At 44.5% G+C, this 9,497-nt stretch overlaps 1 protein-coding gene and 1 long non-coding RNA gene across 5 annotated transcripts in view; one reads left to right on the top strand and one right to left on the bottom strand.

Moving 5' to 3' along the window:
- The first annotated feature begins 196 nt into the window (after nt 1-196).
- Nucleotides 197-9,497, top strand: part of MYH11 (myosin heavy chain 11) — a 140,645-nt gene continuing 131,344 nt past the window's right edge. For all 4 annotated transcript variants that reach the window (XM_077141662.1, XM_077141661.1, XM_077141664.1 and 1 more), the window contains exon 1: nt 197-321. The gene's annotated coding sequence lies outside the window, so the exon portion shown is untranslated. The remainder of the gene's footprint in view (nt 322-9,497) is intronic.
- The window catches only part of LOC143667432 (uncharacterized), a 39,130-nt gene continuing 33,374 nt past the window's right edge, over nt 3,742-9,497 (bottom strand). Inside the window, exon 4 of the long non-coding RNA XR_013168038.1 lies at nt 3,742-6,542. This is a non-coding gene — a long non-coding RNA (uncharacterized LOC143667432). The remainder of the gene's footprint in view (nt 6,543-9,497) is intronic.

The raw sequence follows: 9,497 nt of genomic DNA, 5'->3' as shown, positions 1-9,497 counted from the left end.
CGCCCCTGCCCAGGGCGCCCCGGGCCCAGTGCGCCTCCTCTTGGAACCCCGCCGCGCGCCGGATGACCTGGGCGCAAGCCGCAACCTCGGGCGCTGCAGGGGGCGCTGCGGGAGGCTCAGCGCCGAACCTTCTCCCACCCCGCCCCCCCCACCCCCACCGCCCGGCCACCTCCCCTTTCCCATCCGCGGGCAGCTCTCGGTCTATATAGAGAGGCGTCCCAGGCGAGCGGAGAGATTTGGACGCCCCAGCCTGGGAGGTGTTGCGGGATCTGAGCTCTCCATCCAGTTTCTTCTCCGCTGTCCCCCCCCAGTTAAAGCTCTGTAAGTAGTGATGGTCCTCCGAGAGAGAGTGGGTGGAGGGTTTGAGGGACCAGCAGGGCATCCTACAGGGGCTGGGGGCCGGCGAGTGTTTCTGTTGTCATCCTCTTTAGGATGATGATCAAGCTTCACTATTTTCATTTCTCTCTGCTCCATCATCCTGGATTTTCCCCAAACCAGTATTTTCCCACGGTTGCTAATGAGAAGTTATTACTTATTAAAGATACCCAGGCCTGAGTCCAATTCCAATTGAATTAGAACCTCCAGAGAAACTTTTTTTTTTTTTTACTAAGAGTCCCAAATGATTCTTGTTAAGAGGCAAATTTAAGAGACTACCTCTCCCGTAGATATTTCAGCTTTGATCAAATAAGGGTTCTAACTTAATTCTAGGCACAAAGGAAATGCAGCTGAATGTCACTGAAAAGCCATTTGCCATCACTTAGGCAGGTAAAATGATGCTCCTCCTGGATTTAGTAGCAGTGCCTAATTGGGTTAATAATATGTTAAATCAGTCAAAAACACACGGGCATACACTCATAGAAATGGCAGTATTCATTATCAGCCTAGGGGTGTGCTCATTGATAACCCTGGGGAGATAAGGGTGATTATGATTCAGTTCATTTATTAGAGTGGACTCTTCTTCCAAGCCTACCCCCCACCATCTACTTCTACCCTACACACACACAAACACACTCCTCTCATCCAGCAGATTTTTAAAAATCTCATCCAGGTTGACCCGGGGCCCTTGACACCCAAGCAGAAGCCAAAGTTCCATTTGCATCCAGGATTTGCAGGTGACCTCGGTTAAGAGTTAAGCTTCCCTGCAGAGCAGAGGCTGCAAATGGTACTTTGTCGGATAACTTGGGCAAAGTAAGAGAGAGCATGGCTATTTCCTGCTGTAAACCTGTTCCCTGTGTAGAGGGTTGGCGGAATTTCACTGCTCCAGGAAAGGCATGGTTCAAAGCCAAGCTTGTCAAGAAGGAAAAGAAAGTATTTGGAAACCCAAGGCCTGGAGCCTTTCATTACAGTATTAAGAACTGATAGTTTATATTGCAAACTAGCTAGGGTTTAGCAAAGGGGAGGGAGGCAGACTATTACTAAACTGCTTTGCATGCTTTTGTTTTGTTTGGTGCCATCTTATTTATTTGGTTTGCTTAAAGATACTATTGTAGAATTTTTTAAAGAGAGGGACTTGAACATGAATTGAACTGAAACTCATAGAAGGCAAAGAAAATTCATCTTTCTTTGGGACTTTCCCATGGAAATAGCTACTCTTGATGGGTTGCTTATTGTGCCAGGCACTGCAGCGACATTTGACATGATTTATCTCATTAGTCATTGCAACAACCTTATGAGGAAGATGCTAGGATGTCTGTTTAGTATATAAGGCAGCTGCGGCTCAGAGAGGTTAAGTAACTTGCCAGGGTCACAGAGTTAATAAATGGTAGATCCCATTCCTGGGTCTGTCTGATGCAAAGTTTATGCCCCAACCTCACCTTTCTTTTTCTTTACCATGGATAAAAATCTCCCGTCAGAGTCAGGTTTACGGTAGGACCAAGTGCTTCCAGCAAGGCAAATGTTTATCATCTTCTCTTTGAAGGAAACACAAACTAACCTTTCATGAATTTAAAATAAAATGCACTGTTTGTCCCCTGGTGCTGGGGTATCTCTTTTGAGCTGGTGACCTCAGGTGGCCTGATGACCCATGTGTCTGAAGGGTGAACTAGCTGGGTCTTCAAGAAGCCTCCGGGTCTTGCCTTGGTAAACACCGTGTTTTAAAAAATTATCCTGCCTGAAATAGGCATGTTATTCCGTACAAGGTATTTGCTATGGATTTGTTATCCTTACTTTCGTGTGCAAGGGCTGGGATGAAGGCAAACATGCCCATTTAAGGTAGTGTTTTCCTTGAGGCCATCTCTGGTCCTTTGCAAATTACCCAGCCTTGCAGCCTGGTTAGTCTGGGCTCTGGGGAGTTCTCACCCGTGTCCTTCTCTCTCCAGAAAAAGTGGAGAAGTCTGGAGGAGAAGACATTTGGGAGGAAAGGGGGATTATTTTTTTCCTGTTTCCCTCTTATCTGGAAGCTTTATTTTGGGGGAAGAATTGTCTCTTTCCTGCAGTACATTGAATCCAAACAGGTAGATTTTATGCTTTAAATACAAGTGTGTAATTCTAAAATCAGATATACATTAGATTTTTTAGAAAACCAAGTCCAATTTTAAATCCATTGGAATCGTAGGATGTCACAAGCAAATTTAGAAATCATCTGCATGGGCCCACCCAAACCTCAGTGTTCCCATCTGTAAAATGGGGCTAACTGAGCATAGCTAATGTTTGGGGAGTGCTTTTGCCATGTAATGTGCTAAACCCTTTACGAGGGTTCTCATCAAAATGTCTTTGCAACAACCTTTTGGGCTAGAGACTATTGTCATTGGCCCTCTTTTACAGATGTGGAATCGGAATGACTTGCTCAAAGTAGCTGTACTAGCCAATGAAGGAGACTGGAATCCACCACCCTACTCCTTTGAACTTTAGTTGTATTCGTCCACTTGTGATTTGTTGAGGGTTATGATGGTGGGCGTCCTTTAAGAGCCCACCTGTGAAAGGGGAGAAGCCTGGCTGCCTTTCACAGTGGGGCCTTTTTGCTCCCTGGGTCTCCTTCCTCCACCCCCAACCTTAAAACACAGTTAATCGCAGCCACCCAGTTGAGGAAAGACTGAATATGGAAGGCCAAGCTAGAAATTGAAGGAACTTTTGTAGGTGATCAGAAGGTCCGGTGTCCTTGCAACACTTTATCAAGTGTTCAGGGGCTCAGGAGGAAAAGCCCCCTCCCCCATCAGAGCCACTAATGAAAGACTCTAGGTTCTCTGTGTATTCATTGCAGGCTTGGCCTTGCTGTGCCCACTACCCCCTCCCCGTGCACCCCCCGCCCCCCACTCTCCTGGCGAAGCGCACAGCAAACGATACAGAATCTCAGAAGGGCCCAGTGTCTGGGATCACACGAGGTCATTTTAGCTATTCCCCAATCTGCATGCAGAAGAATGTTTTTCTCCCTGATTCTCCTCCAATTTGCACATTCCATCCCTTCCCCATCTCCAGATATAATCATGGTTAATATATTCTCTGTATCTTTCCAAAACATCTCTTTATCAAATCTTCCTTTTTCACATTTATATCGGCATTCTGTAGATCAGTTTCTATTTCACTTAATTATGTAACTTCAGCACCTTTCTCTATCAGCACGTTAGCCTTTTCCCCTTTTTATCAGCTGCATAATACTCGGTTATGCAGCAGTACAGCATTTTCCTTAAATTACCCCACTGAAAGATACCAGGTTCACTCCACCATTTCTTATAAACAATGCTTCTGGGCCCTCCTTGCTTTCTATTTTTTTTTTTTTTTTTTTTTTGTCTAATGATATGAGTTTATCTGCAGGATAAATGCCCAGCATTGTGATTGCTAAATTAAAGAGCAGGCACATTTAAAATTGATAGATATTGGAAATGGCTCCTTAAAGACATTATGAATTTAAACTTCTAACAGCCACATATGAGAGTGTCAATTTATTTTAAGCTGGGCTATGCCAGGGTTGTAAAAATACAAATGACGATGGAACTTTTAGGACCAGATGTGACCAGTTTTCTGAATTTTTGGAATATCCCCCCAGGGGCAACCATACCTTTTGCTAACCAACTTTACTTGGGTGAGAGGAAAACAATAATTTTGCTTTACTAATTAAAATAACTTCCTTTTGGAGTTACTTTGAACAAATCAGTATTCAAATGAGTTAGGATAGTGCCACAAGGCCATGTTGAAGAGGCAGATTTACTGCTCCCCTTTTCTCCATTAAGCTGAGGTCCGGCTTCCTGGGAGCAGTGGGGCGTCCAGATGGCGGGAGAGGGACAGAGCACAGGATCACAAGCAAGAAAAAGATTTTCTAAGAGTAAATTGGGTGTCAGAGAGGGCTGGGTTCAAATCCTGCCTCCTGCTCTTACAAGCCAGGGCCTTTAATTCCCTTTACCTTCCAGGGTCTCAGTAGTCCTAATAATAGAATGGGAAAGATAAATATTGCCCACCTTGCCAGATGCTTCTGAGATGTAGTGAGGTGTTGTCTATAAACTCCCTGGCCCAGATCCTAATGGTTTCCAGGGTGCCCAGGAAATGCAGTGGCCATTACTGATTATGGATTACAATTTGGGGCCTCGAGAACTGGAGCTTTTGGAGCATTCAGTCCTTCTCCCTGCCTCCCACCGCCTACCCACTGCACATTCAGCTCTTCTCATACCTTGGCCAGTCCTTGCACCTGTGTTCCCAGGCCTTAAGTTAGTTTCCTCACTACAGATGTACTTCCACCTGGTGCGTTGTATTCCTTCTCCTGTGCAGAGAGCTTTTGTTTGCCTGTATGGCATTTAAAATGTGAGCAATAGTTTACTTCTCTTTTTGCAGGGGTGGGGAAGGGCAGTATCTGATACCTAAACTCAGACTTCTGGCTTCTCTTGACAATCTGGCAATGCAGCACCCCCTGGTCACTAGAAGAAGCTGCTGCCCCCCTCCGGCTGGCCACCTCTGGCCTGGGTCAGTCTGTACTGATCATCCTGACCCCTGGGGGCTGTTTAAATTTGTATGTGTCTTCATAAAAGCAGCTGAACATTCCCAGTTGGTTCAACTTCAGACCTTTGATCCAGAATCACAGGTGCCATAAAATAGAGATAGGTCAGTGCTCCATAAAAAAACATAATGTTTTTGTTTTTCCCCAAATGAAAAACCTAAGGCCCAGAGAGGGAGTGTGACTTGCCCAGGGTCACTCAGCAAGGCAGAGCTGGGACTTGTAACTCAAGGCCCTGTGGTGTTACAGAGGCTTTCGAATGGCTCGTTTGTGCTCACGGAAGGAAGCACTGAGTTCCTGGTGAGGATGTTGTGACCGTGCATATGGTCGATGCAATCAGATGTGTCCAGTATTGCTGACGCTGTGATCATAGAGTTCTTTGCTTTCATCAAAACCTTAGCGAGCTACCCTCAATCAGCGGATTATACTTAGTATCCACCAGTTCTAGGTAATAGTTGCAAAGATGTCCTTTCACCCCTTGGAGCTGATGCAGGACATGGGGGAAGCTGGAGGAGGAGAGATTGGCGAGGATGAACAAGATAGGTGGTGCCTTAGGAGGACCACAAACTGGGTGGCTTAAAACATCAGAAATTTATGCTCGTATAGTTCTGGAGGCCACAAGTCCCAAGCCAAGGTGTTGGCAGTGCCAGACCCCTCTGAAGGCTCTAGGGGGACTCTTGTTTTGCGTCTTCCAGCTTCTGGTGGCCCCTGACAATCCTTGGCTTGTAAACGCATCCCTCCACTCACAGCCTTGGCTTCACATGGCGTTCTTTTCTCTGTTTCTCCTCTTTAAAGGACATGTGTCATTGGATTCAGGGGCCTATCCTATGACCTCATCTTAACTGATTACGTCTACCATGACTCTATTTCCAAATAAGGTCACATTCTGAAGTTCCGGGTGGACATGAATTTTGATGGCCAACAGTATCTAGCCCAGGACAGGTGGAGTCTCCTTGAGGTGGGGCCGGTTGGCGTGTGTCTCTCTTGCCTGATGTGCTCACCCTCCCCCTGTTTGTCTGCCCTCCTGCAGTTGGCACTCCAGGTTGGTGTTAGCTAAGTGACAACTATCCTCAGCTTTAATCATCTTTCCCTAAAAAGATCTTGTTTTCACTCAAAAGCAGTAGTTTTCGGCTAGGGACAGTTTTGTCTCCTAGAGACATCTGGCAATGTCTAGAGATGTTTTTGTTTGTCACAATGGGACAGGGCTACTGGTATTTAGTGGGTCGAGGCCAGAGATGCTGCTAAATATCCTGCAAAGAATCATCCAGCCTGAGATGCCCATAGTGCTGTGGTTGAGAAACCCTGGTCTAAAATAATCACAGAAAGGAGCAGCAGACCAAGTTTTGCTTCAGTTCAGCACCAGAGAATTCTATTACTGGGATTGTGCTTTTCTGCTGCAATTTTGTGAGCTACTTTTCTCTCCTCCCTATGCCAATCTTAATATCTGCCCTGGCACATTGTCTGATTTCATCACCCCAAATTTGGAAAATGTTAGACTCTGGGTGCATGCCAAGGCAGGTCCTTCTATCAATGCAGCCACTTCACCTGGAGCTTTCAAGTCGTCCAGGTTGACTCAGGATGTGTCCAACGCATGCCTTCCTTCCTTCTGTCTTCATGTTTTCTGTGCATTTAAGAGAAGGGAGACAAAGCTTTTAAAAAAAGCCTGTTTGACAATACATTGTTGTTCACACCCCACCTCAACTAGCCATGTGATGCTGGGCAAGTTGCTTAACCTGTCTGTTGCTTGGTTTTCTCATCTGTAAAGGGGGAATAGTGTCTCTGTTGGATTCTCAAAGGGATTAAATGAGATAATAGCTGGCATGCCATCAGAGTTAGCAGCATGTATTATTATTTTCGTATTTTTCCCTTGTTAGACTCACAGAGTTTTCTCCAGGGCAAACGCGAAGTGAGCTTCCTGGGAGCTTGGTAGGAAAATAATTCTGTGGCCAAATGTTGCTTTGGGAGCCCTGGGCTTGAAGGGGTGAAGTTGCTTTTGAATTTTAGGACCTGCCAGCACATTGGGTGTCCTGACCTGTTTTGTGCTTCTTGGTGAAGGGGAGGGAGCAGGTAGCACTTTCCAAATAGATTTGACCAAATAACCATTTTTGAAGAGTTTCTCAAATTCCCCAGTCCCTCTTCCCCCATTGCCCCTGAGTATTTCAGGGGAGTAGGGTTCCATGGAGCACACTCTGGGAAACGCCATTCTAGCAGGACCATGGATGTCTCTTTCCTTGTCCCCTTGACCAAAGTGGAATTCACACATCGTAACTGTCAGAGGCATCAAAGGCCTGGGAAGCAAGCCAGTTTCTCTCTCTCCTTTTATGGACAGAGAATGAATCCTTGCACTTGATCTTGTTTGTGTGTGTATGTGGTGTGTGTGTGTGTTTTTTGAGTTCTAGATAATTGAGAGTTCCTGGCAATGGGGATTCCTGGATCCCTTTTTTCCCTCCCATTATATATTTTCTGATTTTTAAGGCAACATATCAACATCACAATTAGAAAGTGCAGCTTACTTGTCATGTTGCTTAAAACAAACAAAGTACCCCTCCGGCCCATAGGTATAATTGGCTTCCTTATTAACAAACTTTTCATTGAAGTATATGTTACATCCAGAAAAGTGCACATACCATGGCTCAATGGATTTTCACAAAACGCGCACAGCCCTGTAACTGGCACTCAGATCAGGAAACAGAGCATCGGCCCCCAGGGGCCCTTCTGGGCCTCCTTCCCCTTCCGGTCGCCATATGCCCAAATCTATCCTGACTTCTGATGCTATAGATTAGTCTTTTTCCTGACTTTGAACTTCATACAAACAGAATCATACAGCATATCCTTTTATGCTGGCTTCTATAGCTCAAGAGTATGTCTGTGAGATTCTCCTTATTGTGGCATGGCATTTTAGCTCATTTAATCTGATTTGGGAAACATTTTGAATGCTAATGATATGCCAGACACAGTGCTGGCTACCTTACATGACAGTTCACTTATTGCAAATATTCTGATGAGCTTCTGTCAAATGCATCAAGCTCATATGGGAGACAGGAGAGCATGAGCTCTGGAATCAGACCTGGGTCAGACTCCAGCTCTGCCGCTTAGCTATGTGACCTCAGGCAGATTACTTTACCTCTCTGAGCCTCCATTTCTATATTTTTAGGGTGGAATAAAACCTGACTCTCATGGCCATGGTGATATTCCCTGATGATGCTGCAAGTGAAAAATTTAGTCCACGGCCTCTAAGGGGTCCAAGAGTATTAACTATCACTGCTAATGTTCAGAAAACTCAACCCTAGGGACATCCAGACCAAGTGGCAAATGATACAATCTCTACATTGCTTATAAGTAGAAGGTTGTTTTATAAATGTTATATAGTAACCCTGTTCCTTTAAGGACAATGTCCAGTACATCTAAACCAGAGAGAACAGTATCACATTTCCCTCTTTAACAGTTACCAACCCAAGAGCTAATCTCAGTTCATCTCCAGCTCCAGTAGTGCCCTGCCTGCCCTGATTATTTTGACATAAGTCCCAAATGTATCATTTCATCTGTAAATACTTTACAGTGTCTCAAAAAAATTAAGGCCACTCACAACATCCTTATCCTTTGCATACCAAAGACTTTAACAAATGCCCTAATATAAAATATCTTGTCAATGTTCAGAATTTTCTGATTACCTCATAAATGTTTATTCTGGGGGAGGGCATTGTCAAATTTTATTTTTGCTAACAGTTATGTTCAATTTCCCAAAGTTTTCCATTTTAAGAGTGACTTTTTAAGAAATGTAATATAAACCTTTCGTTTTGATTTGCCCTGTTTGTGTACATGTGTATGTGATCTCTGTCAGTGTTTATCTTTTTCTGTGCTGGTTATACTTTTTCAATATGAAAAATGGGTAGGGCCATTATTTTACTTACACAAAAGTAGAGAGAGCTGTATAATACAGTACCACATATCCATCACTCACCTGCCCAATTATCAACATTTGAGACCAACCTTGTTTCATTTCTAGCCTTATCCCACTTCTTTTATGTGTCTTCAAGTTTTTTTTAATCTGTAGGTTCCCTCCTGCCTTTTATTTTTGTACTTTTTTGGCTAAAGAAACCACGCCCTTCATCTTACAGTTTCCCACCCTCTGGACTTGGCTGCATGCCTGCGACTTTATTTAACATGTGTCCTGTGGCCTGTGTCCTGTATTTCCCATAAACTAATGTTAGATCCAGAGGCTCCATCAGCTCCTCCCTCTTTTCATTTTTCTTCTTTTTTGTTTTTGTATGCTATATGGTGGGGGCCACATTTCATTCTTTTTCCATGTATCTGAATTTCCCATTACTGCAGCACCATTTGTTGATTTTTTGAGGGGAAGTGCACGGTTGGGAATTGAATCCAGGTTGCGTGGCAGGTGAGCATTCTACCACTGAACTATCCGTGCACCCCCTACCTTTTTTTGTGTGTGTAAAAATATTTCATTGGTGGTAGCGTCACTTCCTGTGGCATACCATCTAGAGGCACAGAATGTCTGACGGGCTCTCCCCCTTTGTGATATTTAAGATGAATTAGTAGGTTTAGATAGTGCCAGCCT

This window comes from Tamandua tetradactyla, chromosome 23, assembly GCF_023851605.1.
Source record: "Tamandua tetradactyla isolate mTamTet1 chromosome 23, mTamTet1.pri, whole genome shotgun sequence".
In the NCBI taxonomy this organism is placed as follows: Eukaryota; Metazoa; Chordata; class Mammalia; order Pilosa; family Myrmecophagidae; genus Tamandua; species Tamandua tetradactyla.
Note: the sequence above shows the minus strand (reverse complement) of the source record. Positions and strands in the feature narration are given on the sequence as shown.